This window comes from Anabrus simplex, chromosome 4 (assembly GCF_040414725.1).
Source record: "Anabrus simplex isolate iqAnaSimp1 chromosome 4, ASM4041472v1, whole genome shotgun sequence".
NCBI lineage: Eukaryota > Metazoa > Arthropoda > Insecta > Orthoptera > Tettigoniidae > Anabrus > Anabrus simplex.
The window spans coordinates 305,936,717-305,957,262 of NC_090268.1; the positions used below are offsets into that span (position 1 = coordinate 305,936,717).

At 40.2% G+C, this 20,546-nt stretch overlaps 1 long non-coding RNA gene across 2 annotated transcripts in view; it reads left to right on the forward strand.

Annotated features, from left to right (window-relative positions):
• The first annotated feature begins 9,729 nt into the window (after nucleotides 1-9,729).
• LOC137500578 (uncharacterized) overlaps nucleotides 9,730-20,546 on the forward strand; it is a 28,164-nt gene continuing 17,347 nt past the window's right edge. Inside the window, exons 1-2 of one of the 2 annotated variants that reach the window (XR_011018100.1) lie at nucleotides 9,730-9,849; nucleotides 18,641-18,817. This is a non-coding gene — a long non-coding RNA (uncharacterized lncRNA). Of the gene's footprint in view, nucleotides 9,976-18,640; nucleotides 18,818-20,546 lie in introns of both variants that reach the window. The other variant, XR_011018101.1, reaches the window with a different exon arrangement.

A 20,546-nucleotide genomic window follows, 5' to 3' on the forward strand; every position in this document is an offset into this window, starting at 1 on the left:
GGGCGATGATGGTAACTTGGATGCCCTGATGAATTTCCTGGACAAATGGGTACTCAGCAAAGAAAAATCAGAGAAGTTGAACGAGTTCAGTGACAGTTTAGGAGAACAGTTCTCTACAACAATGAATCTACACACCAGTCAATACAAGAAAGAAATAAAAAAGAGTAAGCATACTGAACAGCAAAATAATCCACCTAAACTAACGCACAGCGATGAAATAAAAACAAACCCAATCACATGCGCCTTTTGCGATAGAAGAGACCACTGGAGTAACGAATGCCATAAAATAGTCTCAGTTGCAGCCAGATCAGAAAAATTAAAGAAAGATGGACGATGCTTCATCTGTTTAGGCAAAAACCACAAAATGAAAGACTGTAGAAAGAAAGATCAGAAATGTCGAGTCTGTAATAACACAGGACATCATAAATCCATTTGCAAGTCATCCTTGGATACAATAACGGCAGTAACCACAGGGGAGTCACTTACGAAAGAAACAACTGTTACAGCTGTCCATACTGCAGAGACAAAGAATACACAATTGCATGAGATGTTTTTGAACACAGCTTTAGTATGGATTTCTGATCGCAACGGCAATCAGCATATGACAAAAATACTACTTGATGCCGGAAGTGAACGCAGTTATATCGTCAAAGATCTAACAGATAAACTAAACTTGGAAAACATTGGAAAAGAGTCCTTAATTATTTCAACGCTTGAACATCACGGTAAAGCAACAATACGCAACCGAGTACGATTTCAACTTACAGGAGCAGCCACGGGAACTGCAATCAACATAGAAGCTTTAGAAGCTACACATACTTTTCAAGCTCTGAGACCAGTCCCAATGGATATTAGGCAACAATTCAGCAGTTTAAAATTTGCAGATGCTGATGAAATATCGAAGAACATCTCTATTGGAATATTAGTTGGCGCTGATTACCATGAACGTATCTTCCAAGATGACATCATCCGCTTATCAGACTCACTCACCATTCGCAGAAGTATTTTTGGTTGGATTCTATTTGGAAGTCGCACTGGGATTTCGATAAAAGAAACAAATTCATACTTCATTCACTCAGAAACAGACAACCTATTGAGGAGATTCTGGGAGCTAGAGAGCATCGGAATCAGGGATGATGAAACTCGCAAATTCACAGCCAAGGAACAGAAGATCTTGACAACAACCAATGAACAATTTGCGATAACTGAAAGACGGTGCACAGTATTCCTACCTTGGAAAAAGGATGAACCTAATCTACATGACAACAGGAATATTGCATTAAAGCGTTTCGATAGTTTGAAGAAGCGATTTGCAAGAGATAAGAAATACGAAGAACGCTATGTACAAGCAATGCAGAAACACATTGAGAACGAACAAGTTGAATTCTGTAGTGAGGAATCACAAAGAGGAAAAACATTCTTCATGCCACATCATGCAGTAATTCGAGATGATCATGAAACAACCAAAGTGAGGATCGTATTTGACGCTTCTTCACATGAGAAAGGCGAATTGTCTTTGAACAGCAACTTAGAATCTGGCCCCAATCTGAATCCAGATTCAACAGCAACCTTACTTCGGTTACGAACGTTCAACAAATACATTGCAGCAGACGGGAATCAGAGCTTTTTACAGTTGATTCTGAATGAGAAAGACAGAGATTCCACTCGTTTTTTCTGGTTTAAAATGATTCGTTCAGAAGAAGGGTGGCTGAGAACCAATGAGACCACAATATACCGTTTCTGTCGACTCCCATTTGGGCTGACATGCAGCCCGTATTTGCTGGCAGCAACTTTAAGACAACTAGCAACGGTGATGAAAGACAAATATCCAAACGCATTAAGAATTCTAGAAGACAACGTGTATGTTGACGATCTAGCAGCAGGTGGAGACACGGATGAAGAATTGATAGACCTTTATACAGAGATGAAGAATTGTTTCAATGAGATCAGCATTCCACTTTCCAAATGGTTATCAAACTCAATAACAATGAACCACGTGTGGCGAGAAACGAAAGAAGTGGTCCGCCAAAATACATCTATTTTAGGCATTCCAACTGATACGGATACAGATGAATTCTACTTCTCGTTCGAGAATACCGTAAGTACAGCAGCACTCATGCCCTGTACTAAAAGAGTTGTTCTGAAGACTGCAGCAAGAATCTACGATCCATTAGCCCTCCTATCACCAGCAACAATTACAGGAAAGATTATTTTTCAAGAAACTTGGCTGAGAAACCTCGACTGGGATGAGCTTTTGCCACATGATTTAGTTCAGAAGTGGAACCACTGGCTAGAAGGTTTAAAAAGCTTACACACAGTTAAAATTCCACGATGGATAGGATCTTGGATCAAGCAAGACCAGACCAGAGAACTGCACATTTTCAGTGATGCCAGCGAACGAATATATGGCGCAGCAGTTTACATCAAGACGACCATAAACGAACATGTCAGGATCGAATTAATCACAGCCAAAAATCGACTCGCACCAGTTCAGAAAATATCCTTACCACGACTAGAACTCATGGGAGCTATCATAGCAGTTCGTCTTTCGGAGTATGTCAAACGTGAACTACACTTGGAATTACACCACGTCCAATTTTGGACCGATTCAACCATTGTATTACACTGGATAAGAGGAAACGCGTCGGAATGGAACGTGTTCGTCTCGAACAGAATACATGAAATTCATCGAAGGTCACACCCAACACAGTGGCGTCATTGCCCCGGCAAGGAAAACCCTGCAGATCATATAACACGAGGGCTAACAGCAAATCAACTGCGTGAAAGTAACTCATGGTGGCATGGTCCAGACTGGCTTATAAAACCAGAAGAGTATTGGCCGAAATCAGTTGAAATATCACAAACAGAACTTGATAAAACAGGAATAGAACGAAAGAAAACAGTTTCCCATGCTACCGCAGCTAAACAGACAGAAGCGATTTTCGATATTACAAGATATAGCAGATTAACCAAAGTTCCCAGGATTACAGCATGGATTTGGCGATTTACACGAAATACACGCTGTCAAGAAAAAACGTTAGGCCCACTACAATTAGACGAAATTCAAACTGCAAAGCTGTTTTGGATTAAAAATTCACAGAGAGAATCGTTCCCAGAAGAAATAGAAGCACTACAGAAAAGGTCAGAACTACCCAAGCAGTCCAAAATTAGAAACTTTTCTCCATTCATCAAACATGGCATTCTTAGAGTTGGTGGACGTTTACAATTTGCCGGTTTAGATGAAAACGAGCAACATCCCATTATTTTAAATGGTGACCACCATTTCACAAAACTGTTAGTAGAAGAGGAACATAAAACCCAATTCCATGTAGGAACTCGAATTTTGTTGAGTATTTTAAGGACAGACTTTTGGATACTTCGAGGACGACAGATCATCAAGAAAATCATTAGACAGTGCTTACCGTGCAAAAAACTTAAAGCAAAGGCAGCTTCGGAAGTTGAACCCCCTCTTCCGGCAGAACGCGTAACTCCTAGCAGACCATTTGAGACCACTGGTGTGGACTTCGCAGGTCCGTTATATTCCAAGAATGGAGGCATATTACGGAAAAGATACATTGCATTGTTCACATGCGCTGTCACACGCGCTGTACACTTGGAGCTTGTGACAGATATGAGTACGGAGAAATTCATTCACGCCTTACAGCGATTTATTGGACGAAGAGGTTTATGTCGAACAATTTGGTCCGATAACGCACGAACATTTAAGAAAGCTGAAAGAGAACTTAGCACATTATGGGAAAATCTGAAAACAGAAGACATTGTGCATTTTTTGAATGGTAAAAATATTCATTGGCAATATATAATCGAACGCGCTGCTTGGTGGGGAGGATTCTGGGAGAGAATGGTACAGACAGTGAAAAGCTGTTTGAAGAAAGCCTTAGGAAGCAGGCGGTTCGATGATGAAGAAATTTACACAGTTCTCGTCGGAATTGAAGCAACTATCAACAGTAGACCCTTGACGTATGTGGAAAACGATCCTCAGCATCGTGCGCTGACACCAGCACATTTTCTTATTGGTGATAACACAACAAGGCTACCAGACAGAAAGACCAATGTTGAAGATAGTAACAAAACAAAGGAAGAAATGAATCAGATGTGGATAGAAAAACAGTCTGCACTGAACACATTTTGGAAGCAGTGGAGGAACGAGTATCTATTGGATCTAAATCGTTTCCATGAAGTTCAGCAACGGAACCAGAATCGTCCACTTCTTCAACATGGAGATCTGGCGCTACTAAGCGACGATAAACTACCAAGGCAAATTTGGAAGATAGCTAGAATCTCCAAACTCATCATGGGACGAGATGGGAAGATCAGGTCCTGTGAGCTGACTGACAAAGAGGGGAGAGTATTTCGAAGACCCATTCAACTGGTACATCCATTGGAGTTGAGCAACCGTGATACGGCTCAAGGTGGGGAGTGTGGAGAATTATCTAACTGACCGTACCTGTTCGCTACACAGCTAAGGAGTTTGAGCCTCCATGGACGTTAACATACTCTTGCTATCTACTTAATATGGACTCCATGAAAGTAATAGTATAGTAGTCATGGTGATGTTTGATGCTGTTGTAACAGAGGATAATTCTTTGTAAGAATAAATCAGTAACCCTATGACATTTCAGTGTTCTTATGAAGTAAAACATTACAAATGCAACTGGTTTGTGTTAAGAGTACAGAAGCTACGATTGTACATGGTAACAATCAAAACCATCAATATCTACCGAAGATCCGTCGCCGCACTCGGTAGGACCGGGTTTTTTTCATATCCACTGGGCGAGTTGGCCGTGCGATTAGGGGCGCACAGATGTGTGCTTGCATCCGGGAGATAGTGGGTTCAAACTTCACTGTCGGCATCCCTAAAGATGGTTTACGTGGTTTCCTATTTTCACACCAGACAAATGCTGGGGCTGTACCTTAATCAAGGCCAGGCCGCTTCCTTCCCACTCTTAGCCCTTTCCTTTCCCATCGTCGCCATAAGACCTACGGTGCGACGTAAAGCAAATTCTAAATAAAAATGAAAAAAATATTTTCACAGCCACTTCCAAGGAAACGTTGTATCCACGCTACTGGCCTGGACTTATACCCCACCCACTGAAATTATTTTGTAGGTACGCCACTGCATCCACTCACCATTTAAGGTATAAGGTAAGTCCGATGAATGGTTGGATACTCAAAATACACCACCATTTCCGGTTATGAGTCAAACGTATTAAGATAGGTAAGGACGGGATCTAGTGTTTTAAGTAGAATCCGTATCAATAGAACGTGACTTCCCATTTTAAAAATGTTTCATGCATCGACTGCGATTCAAGCCTGGGCCGTCCTGATGAGAAGATAGAACCAATGGAACTGAATTATCACGTCCGCCAATTACGAAATAGTTTTGATGGTGCCATTTGAGGTTCCAATCCGTTCCCTAGCCCACCTATAGGCCTACCTGTCGAACTTAGGCACGCATCCGCGATTGTCTTGCTACATTCCGGCCCCCTTCTGAGTAATCCCTTACTAATTGCCCCTTTCCTCATGTCATGACATTTGTCAACACACGGTTGCATTCACAATACTGAGGCCTCTACAGGGAAATATCCCCGCTCATCACAATCCTAAGTGTTTTCCTTTCATTAAAACACTACAAATATGGAGAATTATGTATGGCCCTATTGAGCCTTGCTAGTAGATTCTTTGTCGCTACGTTAATTTAATTTAATATTTCGGCGTAAGTTGTTCGTTCCGTACATAAAACAACGGCTGATCATCGCTCTAGTTTCAGGAAACATTTTGGGGGAGGCCCGCCCCCCCCCCCCTGCCCTCCCCCTTGGCTACGCCAGTGGTGACCATCGCCTTGGCAACTCCTCTCAACGTGCCGGGAGAGAGGTATCTGAGGGTACTTGGGGAGTCCAGGGGACCCCATTATGGCATCAGCAGTGGCGGCCACTCTTGCCGTCAACGTTGGGCGCAACAGACCGGCCTTTTACGACTTCGCAAAAACAAGATTTCCTTCCTTCAAAAACCAATTAGAACTGACTCTCCATCAAGACATTTCCCTACTTTGGCTATAATTTCAAGATTTAAGAGTTCTTAGATGCAAGATTTCAAAACTGTTCAGACTGTGGTAAAACTTTAGGGGGGTGGAGGACTGTGCCGGGGGTACACCTTCTCCGTCTCGTTGAACTGCGCGCCTTCTAGAAGGCCATCAGTGCTGTGAATCCTGAACTAATGTAACTCAAGATACTTGGACCTTTAACCATTAGATGTCTCTACCATCGACTTATGTGCCCCCTCTGGCGGGATTAAGGACAATTAATTCTGAAGTGAATTTTCAATTTTTGAAGGTGGCAAATCTTAAGGGCCGATTGCAGAAACGATGACTAGTTTTAAGCCTTAGACAACGTCTACCTAAACGACATCTAAAACGAGGTGATAGTCAATAAATTTCCAATTTCTTTGATATCATTTTAGGCTAGGAAAACAACAGATAGGGAATCTGCCACCTGGGCGACTGCCCTTAATGCAGATCAGTATTGATTGATTGATTAATTGATTGATTGATTGATTGATTGATTTATTTATTGATTGATTGATTGATTTATTGATTGAATCGCCCCATCACATCCCGGTGTGCAATTCACGTCCGCCAAGGACTAGTATTTTCTCCTTATGATAAAGCTGAAGCTTTCGCAGGCAGTATGAAAGTCAATGTGTAACTCACGATCTTTCTGACAGTGACGATGACCAAACTGAACCACGGACCCGTGAGATACACAGGAAAGATTCATCCTTCAAACAACAATGGACGCCTGACAATGGCATTGTTGACATAACGCCTGCAGATGTCCGCAGGAAAAATCAAAAGTTTAAATGAGAATAAGTCTCCTGGTGATGACAGGGTATCAAACAAAGAAATTAAATCACTGCCACCAGGGCAGTAATATTTTTGGCTGCTATTTTCTCGGCATGTTTTAAACAGGGGTGGTACTTGACTACGGCTTGGAAGACAGGGAAGATGATTGTCATTCCAAAACCGGGAAAGGATAAATTATTCCCTCAAAACTATAGACCGACTACCCTGTTATCACATATCTCTAAATTATTTGAGAGACTTATTCTCCATCGCCTGAATGCCCACCTTCGAGCCCACAACATACTCAGACCGGAACAATTCTGCTTCCGGTCCAGGCGCAACGCCCCTTTTGCGGTACGCTACTGCGCCTGGTTCATTATGTTATGAGATCGTTCAACTTACGGCGTAGCGTGTCAGCGATATTCTTTAATGTTGATAAAGCCTTCGATACCGTCTGGAACGAAAGTCGAATAGTTCAACTTTTAGAGAAATATCAGATTCCTAATTACCTAGTCAAAATTACTTGTATAAAAGGATATTCTATATTTCCTGTGAGGGAGAGAGGTCAACCCTTCGGGATCTGCAGGCCGGATTCCCACAGGAAGGATACTGTCCCCCATGCTGTATGTCCTATATGTGAACGATCTCCCCCAAATGCAGGGTATAGAAACACAGCAGTATGCGGGCGACATTGCCATTATATACAGATAAGAAATATAGTGTACGTAATGCCGCCTGTTCATTGAAAAAATTGGATTACTCTGTTTTGAGCGTGGTGCATCCATAATAAAGTGAAAATAAACACTACAAAAACGCAAGGTATCGTTTTCACTAAAAGAGACCTGGGCTTGGTCATGTTACTATTAACAGTGTCCTCATTTCTTGGACCAATCAGATGAAACATTTAGGCTGGACAAAAGTCTTATTTGGAAATGGAATATAGATCAGGCCCTGCAGCGAGTGTGGGCAAGAGTGGCTTGTCTGGGGCCGCTAATTTATAACAAATACATCTCGGAAGAAATTATATTTAGCGTGCACCAGGCCTTTGCTGCTCTACGGTTGTGAGGCCTGGGGCTATATTCCAAAAACTCCAATGGGAAAAATTCAATCTTGTCAAAACAAAATATTACCTAGAATGACAAAAGCCCCATTGTTGAGATCCAATATAGAGATAAGAAGACAATTCCGTATCCCCACTATTGGATATCAGATCCGCAAAATAGCTAAGATGGCTAGGTCCAGGTTACTCTCTTCCCAGTCTAACGAGCCATGCATCCCTATTTTTAAACAGGTCATAAGGACCAAGAAGCCCAACACACGACTTAAATACAGAGGCACTCGCCTCACGTATGACCTGGTTTAAGTACCCTTTCGGTATTTTCCAAATTAATAAATAACTCAACACAAGTTACTAAATAAAAATTAAACCCTGAAATCGCCTGTTTCTTAAGAAGGTTGCCTCCGCTCCCCTACCACCCACAGTAATTAAATATTTAACTGATAACTTCCAAATTAGCGATGAGGGGCTTTTTCCTCTGGCTAGTGGGCTTATTCAGTCCACTGTCAGATCACTTTTCCCCCACTAGTGTAAGTAGCGGCGTTGGGGCGAGGGCCTACTTTGTGGAGAAAAATTACATTTTTACTCCATTTTAGCCGTCTAAAAGATGTGCAAACTCTGTTGGCTTTTCAGCTAATTCTTTCCTTTAACTTCTTTAATCATTAAGAAAAATACTTAGCGGAAATATACACAAAATGTCGTTCGTCGCGGCTAACCGAATTGTACAGCGCCACAGCAAGTAGTGGAGACCCGCGGAGCAATGTGTAGCATGTTCTGCGACGAAGGGTAGCAGGGGTAATGTTTGCCATGGTCACCCGCTTGTCGCGCGCATTTGTCAATCTGGAAGTCTCACTCACTCAATGTGTCTGTTTAGTTCTACCTAGTGTCTTTTACTTTGTTACTGTGTAGTCAAACACTAAATTACTTGTAAATACTAACATTACGCCGTACTTCTATTTAATTGAAATACATGTGTAATTATTGTTCCTTTGGTGAAAGTTTTATTGTATAGTACTATTATTACCGCACATAAGTTGGCAGGCGGTCAACCTTCATGTCCCTATCAAAATTCGCTCAGAATTTTATGGTTTTTTTTTTCTTTTCAATTTTGATGTACATCCCCCACCCCCCGGCGGGTTATATCTCCAGACCCGGGTACCCTCTATCTCCCCCCCCCTCCCCCAGCCATAGTTTTTGCCCTGGGACTCTCCATTTGATTTACCACAGAAAAAAAAAAAAAAAAAAAAGATTTCATTCCACTGAGAGCTTCGCTGCTATCGAAGTCAGTCGGAACCCTTGACAATGCCGAATGCAGCCATCGGTGAAACGTCGGGACATTCACATGCTCCTGGACCACGCCTTACAAGCTCGGAAAACACTGACACGGTTTCGGGGACAGAACTGTATTTGAATTTTGGTCTGAAATGATCAGATTTTGGAGACAGCAACGAGGGCCTGTAATTGGTAGCAAAATTGCTTTTTGCTCAAATTATGATCAAATCGAAAGGTTATCGATATTACCAATATATTTCTTATACGTCTGGACTTTGCTTTACAGACACTGTGATGGATAAGATATCTCAGATATTCCAATATGTGTAATATTTATTTTATTTATTATTTTCTTAATAGTATGGCTATTAGCTGCTGTAAATATATATATATTATATTACCAATACATCGATATATTGAAGGATTTGCGGTTCATTTTCTTCGACCGGTATGGCTTCGACTTGCTTCGACCGACCGACCAAGACCGCCACCCTGTATATCGATTGTGTTGAATTTGTTGTCATAAACTTCAAAATGTGGACGACGAAACTCACTGTGACACTGTCTAATTGCTAAGTAATTGAGAAGTAATGTGCAGCTAGTAAGCACTGACGCGTACAAAAGAGAAGAGTATATATCTTTGGTGACCGATAACGCGGTAATGTGAAGTTTTAGGACTTTGTAGTCTTCCAATTTCAAATACCGGTAGTTCTTTTATACCTACTCGCAATTTTACGAATTGTCATACTGTAATTTTATTGTAGGCCTAATAGAATTGATTGAAGTGAGTTGAATTTCACTGTAATCATTATGTTAATGCGAGTTACATCGTTGTTTTTGAGAATTGTTAATTAGGTATCACTAGCAAGATTACAAAGTAAAGTCAATTTGCAAGCCACGGCTACTGTAGGATCTTTTAAAAATTTGTTCCACCACTTCCATTAAATGACTATAATTTTTGTGATTATTAATGTGTATTTAAAAATTATGATAATTTGAATTTATGTGGGCTAGTTTTATCAAATTACAATTCTTGAAAACTTACTAATGGAAAGATATTTTTGCTTTTACCTTATCCATAAGTGTTGAATATAGGCTACCATACTTTGGCAAAATGTTTTTTAAAGAATTATGAAGGTATTGTGTAAACCCTCGAGGCAGTACCACTCTCTTTCTTATAGACTACTGTACATAGGTAGACCTGTCACACCAAGCAAGGTAAGCTTCAGCTTGCAGCTCTGCATTCAGGCAGTAGAGGGGCTGATCCCCACCATTGACTGTCCTGAGAATGGTTTTCCGTCGTTTTCCATTCTCCCACACTAAGGCGAATGCTGGGACAGATCCTTTTATAGGTCACGACTGCCACACACCCCACCCCCCCACCCCACCTCTGCACTTCAAATCTCCTTGGCCTGAGAAAAGGCGTTACCCTCTAGGAGGCTCACCATAGGCTACCCCTTCAGAGTGAACATTGTTATGCAGCCTAGTGAATTTATTTGCAAAGGTTATTATTTACTGTCGTAAACTGAGATGGAGCTTGCATTTGTTTGTAGATTTTGTCTTGAAAATATGAGACAAAGCTGCATTTATAAGTAAAAAGCAAAAATATATATGTTGCTGGACATAATGCCAGACAGAATGTACTTTCCCCTGAAGTCTGTCTCTCATTTATTGCTGTGACAGTATAGAAGCTGCTGAGGTATGAGTAGTTATTTATTTTGCGCATGGCTTTTAGTGCCGGAAGTGTCCGACGACATGTTCAGCTCACCTTGTGCAACTTGCACTTCGGGGTGCAAGATGATGATAATGAGGCAGGGAAAGGGTGAAATCTGGTTGTCAGCACATCGCCTGTTGCTGTTGTATAACCATCACCATCAACATGCCCTCACTCCATATGAATAGCCTACTGTGGAGAGGTTTGGAATTAAATCCGGCCTTTTGGCACACAATCTATTTTTTAGAAATTGTATATCAGCATCTCTCCTACCCTGCTGGCCAACATTCTTATGGTGAGATATTTTTCCATCAACAGGATTCGAACCAGCTAACATTGGTGTCAGACCCTGTAGACTTGACGCTTTATCGATCTCGGCCACCATGGTATTAATGGTGCTGATATATTTGAGCACTTTCAAATACCGCTAGACTGAGTGGGGATTGAACCCACCAACTTGGGCTGAGAGAGCAAGTGCTTTACTGTCTGAGCCACTTGCCTGGCTCTCTATAGCGTGGCTTGCATCATTATTAAAATTAAGAGATTATGTATACTGCTTTGAACAAAGATACAGATTGAATATAGGTTATTGCAAACATAACATGATTAGTGCATCTGGATGTTGTGAAGGTGTTACAGGGTTTCAGCTGTGTTGCAAATGGTAATTTCTGACTCAGGAAACCAATGACAAACTCCCTAGTTCTCATCATGCCTGTAAGCCTCATTATCACACTGCCATCAGTTTTTGTGTTTTCTCTCCAATAACATAACCTTTGGTGGTGCTGTGCAGGGTCCCAACTAGCCACTGGATTGAAGACTTAATAGATAGCTAACGTATTTTACATATTTTTTATATTAACCATTACTTGCTTTACGTCGCACTGACACAGATAGTTCTTATGGTGACGATGGGATAGCAAATGCCTAGGAGTGGGAAGGGAAACCATGGAAAACCATCTTCAGGGCTGCCGACAGTGGCGCTCGAATCCACTATCTCCCGGATGCAAGCTCACAGCTGCGCGCCCCTAACCGCACGACCAACTTGCCCGGTTGGATGAAGTTCGGATGAAGGACTGAATTGTGATTTCATTTTTTAATAACTTAGACATTTTCAACTTAATGCATATGGCTAATAAATGTTTTATGTTTCTGTAACTTTGGAATCAAACAAGTTCATTAAATTATGATATACAGTAAAACTGGTAATCCTATAGGAACTCTGCTTTTCCTGGTCACCTTATTGGGGGCAAGTGGAGGATGAGGTCGCCAATTGATTTGCAGTTGTTTTATTTTCTACACCGTATTCCCATATGTTGGGTTGAGTGTGATTCTGTCTTTATCTGAGGGACTGCTGGGATTGATGTACATATTTAAAATCCTGGATTTCTTTGTTTTATCCTAGGCCCAAAATATTAGTTTTCTCATTCATGTCAGAGGTACTATTTTGTGCAGACATATCTGTAGATTAATAATGCAATAAAAATATTATTGATCTTACTAGCTACCTTTATGATTTTTGGAGACCCTGTGGTTCACATTGTCTCATGAGTTATTTTACATGTCGGTGCTGACATATTTTTGCATTTTCAAATACTACCAGACTGAGTGGGGATCAAATCCACCTACTTGGGCTCAGAAAGCCAGCTCTCTACTGTTTGGGCCACTCAGCCTGTCTATAGAGTGACTTGCATCATAGTTTAAAAAAAAGATTATGTATTCTGCTTTGAACAAAGATAGGCCTACAGATTGAATAGACGTAATTGCAAACATAACATTAATAATAGTTAATCTATGTAGGAACTCTGCTTTTCCTGGTCACCTTATTGAGGACAAGTGGAGGAAGAGGTCGCCAATTTGTAGTTTTATTTTCTACACTGTATTCCCATATTAGGGTACATTAAACAGAGTTCTACGGTCAATCAAGTCGTATGCTTTTTTTTTTTTTTTTTTTTTTTTAATCTATGAGAGTGACTAGTTCGACTGACAGTGCTGGAGTATCATCTTGAGCTTCCAGGTCTAATCCATGCACAGTCGGCATGATCAGAAGCCTGCCTGGTATTCACTGATCTTATGTTCTGTCTGTTGCTCCAGTCTGGTAAGGAGAGCACTTTGTAGGCAAATGGCAGGAGTGAAATGATTCTGTAATTGTTTGGATCAGTCTTGTTAACCCTTTTTGTGTAGTGGGTGAATCAAAGCAGTTTTCCAGGCTGCAGGTATGGTTCCACTCTCCCATATATTCGCATTGATTGCTTGTAGACGCACAAGCAAGACTTCATCTCCAGTTTAGAGCATCTTGGTAATTATGCCATTTTCCACTGTTGCTTTTATTGTTTTTGAGGTGCAGTATGATGATTTGTATCTCATCATGTGCCAGTGGAACTGAGTCCTGATTTGGGGCAGGTATGATGAATTGGAGTTTCTCTATAGGTGGTTCACAGTTGTGTAGTTTCTCAAAGAACTGCTTCAGGATGTCACAGTTGGCATTTGTATTGGTCTCAAGTGTTCCAGCGGGGCATTGGAAACAAAGGCCCTTGTAATTTGTTATTTCTTCCAAAATTCACACATTGTTCTTTTTTAAGTCATTACCAGTTTCCTCTAATCTTTTAAAGAGCTCTGTGCATTTGATTCATCTGATTGTTTTGGATGTTTGGTTCTGTGTTTCTAAAAAGTTCTTCCAATTCTCTGGTGTTAGGTGGCTGTGCCAATTCTTCCAGGCTTAAATACAGGATCCCAGGCCACTGTCGCAGTTTGATGTCCAACATTTGTGTTTACGTTTCCATGGTGGTTGGCCATGTTTTCTTGATGATTCCTGGATGGTCTCAAGAGTCCCATGTCTATATGCTTGTCTGTAATGATTGTGCAAACTCCTGTGCGTGTTCTTTTAAGTATTACAGATCGATGCATGGGATTTTATTGTTTTTAATTGTTTTTTATTGGGCCTGAAGCAAATTTGGATTTGTGAGAGATGGCGGTCAGACTCTAGGTAACCATTGCGTATGCTCATGTTAATGATTTCTGGAGAGAAATTTCTAGTGTTCACCATATGATCAATCTGGCATTCGCCTTAAGTGATCAATTGGTGATTTTTGGGTGGTCATTTTTCCATGGTGGTTTATTAAAGTGTGTGGGCTTTAGTTGGAGGCTGGCCATTCCACATGGTTGATTAAGCAATGTCCATTGGCATCTGTTTATGTGCTGAGAAACTCCCAATTCTTCTTCTTCATTATTATTATTATTATTATTATTATTATTATTATTACTACTGCTACTATTATTATATGAAATGTTGTGTTCCATTCAGCTTACCCAAGGAAAATTCCCATGCTTTGCCACTGATAACTACAGAAAAGAAAAGTACGTAAATGAGTTAAGAGTTGGCTGGTAGACCTGAAATGAAATGTTCTTTGCCCAGCAGCAGGCAGTGTCAATAGCTTCAGAGGTGTCTTAAGATTAGGCCTTCTATAGTGCATGCTGATGTGCACTACGTACATTGACGAAGGCGTTAATTGTTTATTGCTTCCTGCAATACAGAGGGATGTGTCAGATTAAAAAGAAACATTTCTGCTCATTCAGCTTATCACCATCTCTTACCAAAGTGCTTTCCATGATATCCAGTTTTCCTTGTTACCACAGGCAAGATTTTCCTTTGGTTCTATCCAATTTCGGAGATGATCCATTCTTTCCTTTCTCATCTTGATCCTGACAGTACCTACTTTCCATTTTGTTCGACCCCTTGTGAGTAGGGGTGGTAGAATAAGATCCTCAATATTCCCTGCCTGTCGTAAGAGGCAACTAAAAGGAGCTTTTAACTAGGAGCGTAAGTTGGCGACCACATGGCCTTTCGCCGAGTCCTGGCAGTGCTTCCACTTACTTGTGCCAGGCTCCTCACTTTCATCCTTCCTTGGTCAACTCTTGTTCTTTTCTGACCCCAACGGTATTAGGTTCCCAAGGCCTAGGGAGACTTTCATTTTCACGCCCTTCGTGGCCCTTGTCTTTCTTTGGCCGATACCTTCATTTTTCAAAATGTTGGGTCTCTTCCATTTTTTCCCTCTGATTAGTGTTAATAGACCATGGTTGTCAAATTGTACTTCCTTTTAAAACAATCACCACCACCACCACCACCCTTTTGTTCGAAGAATTTTCTAGATACCGGGCGAGTTGGGCATGCAGTTAGGGGCGCGCGGCTGTGAGCTTGTATTCGGGAGATAGTGGGTTCGAATCCCACTGTCGGCAGCCCTAAAGACGGTTTTCCGTGGTTTCCCTTTTTCACACCAGGCAAATGCTGGGGCTGTACCTTAATTAAGGCCACGGCTGCTTCTTTCCAACTCATAGGCCTTTCCTATCCCATCATCGCCATAAGATCTATCTGTGTCGGTGCAATGTAAAGCCACTAGCAAGCAAAAGAAAAATTTTCTAGATTTAAGCCTCGGGTAGGAGGTATGCAGAGCTTCTGATGTAAATGCCTTGAATCTTTCATTCTTCACTCCTCTCTCTCTTCGAATCTCACCAAGAGCAAAACTAGCTAAATGGTGTATTTTCTTAATGGGATTATTTGTCATGTCCTTCAAAGGATCAGGTAGGTTTCAGGTTCTTCAGCTTTCGCCAAGACCAGGTAGTTACTTACACACACTACCAAAGATTCTACAAAAAGTATTTTACAGTTCATTCACTTACAACTACATAGAATTTTAATGAGCATCGAAAACCTGTAGATGATTATTTTATTTATTTACTCAGTTAATTCCAACATCTCAAATTTGACTCCATAGGCTATGTCACAGCTAATGCAGGAGAAACTCTAGTAAGGATTCTACTGAATTTTTAAAATTTCATTGCCAAATTTTAAAAAGTTGTTTAATTTCTGGGTCATTCTTCACATGAAGAAGATTGTGATACATTTACAAGGAAATGCTGGATAGAATAAAGTGCCCAACTGTAGGATATGGGCTCAATTTCTGATTGCATGTTACTTATTCCATTGTCCTCTGCTACTTTCTTTGTGGCAGCAACGTACTGTTGAACTGATCTTCCAGAGTCAGTTCAACTTTTCTCTCATTTGTTTATGGAGAATGCTGTAACAGGGACAGCTTTGAGACAAGTTGTTCATCCTTAGGTCATAACTTGTTGCATTGTTATGAAATATATAGTTTAAAAAATGGAGATTCAGACTTTTAATTAAGTATGGTGCCATCCTTGCATATAGTGCCTGCTGTAATTCTGCAAGAAACACAAAAATGTAGGATTTTGGTATGCTGTACAACCTTGGAAGATGGCTCATTCTTCAGATCATAATTCCAGGATCTTGGTAAAATAACATTGTTCCTGTATCATGTTTTATTCAGTAAAAAAATATCAGTTGTGCAATAACCACTTAATAGATTTTGATAGTTGTTAATGCCTTTAATATAAATCCTGAGTTTTAATATAAGTTCCTCAAAAATTATTATTTTTAACTCAAATTATAGGTTGTATTTAGGCTGCTGAGTTAAAGATTTTAATTTTCACTTCAGCAGCTGGGCTGTGGCCATTAGACGTTCAAACAAAGGGAGAATCGCACGATGCCTGTTGGTTGGCAAGTTTGGATCAGCCATTCTGTTCCCTTGGAGTTTCCAGCATATTCAAACGGAATTGACTTGCATCTCCATTACCTGTGATGAGTACCATTACATGAAGAAGGCCTTTGTTTTTCGTAATGAATCTGAATTTTATACGTGGTTTCCCATTTTCACACCAGGTAAATGCTGGGGCTGTACCTTAATTAAGGCCACAGCCACTTCCTTCCCATTCTTAGCCCTTTCCTATCCCATCGTCGCCGTGCAACGTAAAACAAATAGAAAAAAGGAATTTTTTATACTCCTATTTGAAAGTTATCGTTGTGCAGATGCATCATATGCCCTTCTGTCATTCAGATTGTTTAATTAATGATGCCTGCATGGTGGTATGTGGTTTAATGGAAAGTGTAGTTAAACTGGAAATTCTTACTAGGCTTGGAAGGGGCCAAGAATAAAGTTGATATTAACCGACCTAAATATTCCACACCTGGCGAGTTGGCCATGCGGTTAGGAGTGTGCAGCTTTGAGCTCGCATCTGGGAGATGGTGGGTTCGAAGTCCACTGTCGGCAGCCCTGAAGATGGTTTTCCATGGTTTCCCATTTTCACACCAGGCAAATGCTGGGGCTGCACCTTAATTAAGGCCACGGCCGCTTCCTTCCCATTCCTAGGCTTTTCCTGTCCCATCGTCACCATAAGACCTATCTGTGTCGGTGCGATGTGAAGCAAATAGGAAAAAAAAAAAACCATTCCACTCTGTATGTCCAGGTTGCAGTTTCCATTAAGACTAGCATTTGCTATTACTATAAATAAACCTCAAGACCAGCTGTACGTGGCATTGAGTCAAGTGAAAGCTCCAACAAATGCACTGGTTGTCATTAGCCAAATGAGTTAGCTAGGCCAAGATGGTGATATGGCATATCACATACTCAGAAATACTGTTACTGTTAATTTTTGATGTAGGTGGTCAAATGTTAAGAATATGTTACTTACACTGAACCAATAATAAGTCCAAAAGACCAGAGTTAGAAAAAGTTAGATTCTAAAATTTATGAGTTAATCATGATTACTATTGGCTTGGTATGAGAATTTTCTGAAGTAGCATCCTTAGTATGAATCACAACCTTTCAAATAATGTCTGTATTAGGAATGGGCAATGTGGTGCCCTCTTCACAGATTTTTAGTGCCCACCTTAAATGTTGTCATTTTGTACATTTTAATTTTTTATGTTTGATAAGTGCAGTGAATCATTTTAAATGTAAACTTGAGTCTTGGAAAGTTCACCGTGCAAGAAACTCCTTCTCTTACCTCCCAAACTTGAAAATTATGGTGCAAAGTATGCATGGAATAAATTAAACACTTCGCCATTCATTGTTCACCTCGAATGTCTCCAAAAATAATTCAGTGAAATATTCAAAGACTTCTCTATAACAGAACCAGAAGTGACTTTTTTTAATTTCTATTTTTTTTAGCCCTTTTGCTGTGATTGATACTAACATGATAACCCTTTGTTTTTCAAGAAGCTTACAAATGAAGGTACAGTAGCTCTTGATATGGAAATAACAAACCTACAAAATGACATCATAGGAACTTAACTGCAGTGAAGATATTTTTTTAACTTGGGTAATAGAAACTCTTATCTAGTTTTGAGACAGTGTGCCTTGAACTACTCCTACTGCAACTTGCACGCATGAAATGGTGTTCTCAACTTTGAAACATCCCAAGTCAAAATAAAGATCAAGATTAACTCATTTTAATCATGATAACGCCTTCGCTGGCAAGACCTAATGTTTACAGTTCACTATGTCTTCTGGTATGGGCTAGAAAAAATGTGTTACTCTCATTGACCTGTCTCAGTACTTAAATAAAGTTTGCAATTTGCAGAGCTTTTATACATTAAGCTAATTTGAATTGTTATTGAGGCCATTAATATCTTCATAAGTCAGATTTAACATTGTAACATGTCTCAATATTTGAGGTTCAGATGTTGAAATCTGTAGAGTAATAATGGGTTTTGTTTGTATTTGTTTTTAAGATATGTTTGTTCTTAACTTTCCCCTAATACATAAATAAAAAAATGTAAAATTTTAATATAGAAATTCTCAGAGTAAAACACTTTGGAAAATAGTTCATAGTTAAAAGTTTGTTCACCTGAGGTATACATTGTCCATTGTGGCATTTTCAGTTTTAAGAACGGGAGGATGCTGTATGGAGCCATATCTGGTTGATATAATGGATAAGTGAGCCTGGTGACTTGATATCTTGCTGCAAAGACTGGCATTCAAGTTTGGAGCAACATCTGCTAGAACTTCATATGATCGCACTTGGATAATTCTATCTGGCAGGCAGTTTAAAAATTAAGGTAATAATTCTTTTTGACCATACAGTAAAGTGAAATGAATTCCTGGAGTTTTGTACCCTTCCTATCATAGGACATGGTGAACATAAATTATTTTGGCATACTATATTTGCATCGGCGCTGTTCGAAAAATAAGATGATTCCAAAGCAATGGTGAGAATATGTCACCAATTCCCCTAACAAGGTTGATGAGACCAAGATTCTGCGTAAAACAAACAGTAACGAGCAGAGTGATAGGAAGCAACGCTGGGGGGGGGGGGGGGTGATAGGAGAGGTTTCCGTGGTAGGTACAAGAAAATGAGAAAAGGATTATCATTCGACAATTCGGATAATGAAATATATTAGACAATTGACTTTGTAATTACACACACAGATTAACATGGGATTTGAAAAACATCCAAGAGATAACATAGATGAAGTCCAGTAATGCATTTTCCCACTTCCATTAAAGACCAGAGAATTTGAAAAATCAAAACAAAGGAAAAAACTGCTACCCAAAATCTTCTTACAAACTTTAGAACGATTTGCACATACCGTAGACTCATAACATTCCCTTTTAGGATAACAAGGATAAACTTTTCATAAAACAATATTTTAGCATGACAATCATAATTATTGGCCACATTAAAAAAAAAAAAAACTAACACCTCCAGTGTGTTTTACAAAACTCTAATAATGTAAGCAAAGGAGGGACGGGAGGGAAATGAGGAAGATGAAAAATAACAAGGATGAAAGAAAAACAGGAATCCGACTGCGCAATACTTAAGAGTTCTTTCACCGGCTACTGTCCTATTTAAAAGGTTTGATCATATGTTGACAGTGGTCACTCTTAGTCCAAATTAAAGATTTTCATCTTCATTTTATGTCCAGACAACATCGAAACAGTTAAGGCACTAAAATAAGGCCTTCAATAAGTAGAATGAATAAACAGGCAGGAGCCTGAAAGAGCAAATTTAGTTTTTGCTAAGTTAGAAGTGAAGTGTTAGCTCACCCAGTGTCCCGACGATACGATGTTTCCTGTTGGACGGAAAAGACTTGCGCTTCATACAGCAAGCCGCACAAGGACAGTGGCCCCCTCCACACACACACACACACACACACACACACACACACACACACACACACACACACACACACACACACACACACACTCTCTATATACAATTCGATGCCAGGCTGGTGAGACGAGCACGGTAGTGCATTATATATACGCCAAGAAAGGAAGCCCAGTAACTTCGAGAAGTTTTGGGTGACGTAGCAGATGGCGTAGACCGTAGAATGTAAACACAGAGTGGCAGTCAGTATGTAGTGAGACACGGGAAGGAAGAGACGGGTGAGCACCAAATATGATTAAACCATTAATACATTAGATAATAATAACAGTAGAAAGCATATAGTCCAGTAGAAATTTAAATATTGCAGAGTATATGGAGACTCTGTGTCGAGAAGCTTATAGAACGTAGATCGAAGGGTTATGGCAGGAGCACGTTACATACGAATTGTGTTCAAAAAAAGACCAAACTTTGTAAATTGCGCGCAAACCGCAACATTGAGCGAGTTGTGACTGTGGCGGCGCCTAGCGGCAACTTCTGACAACAGACCACTGCTTTCCGCATTCCATTGCCTGCATTATCAGTTGAGTTAGAGCCTCTGAAGTGTTTGCGTGTGTCACATGTTCGTCAAATTCTATAATGAAACAGCTTGAGGAACAACGCGTGTGCGTGAAGTTCTG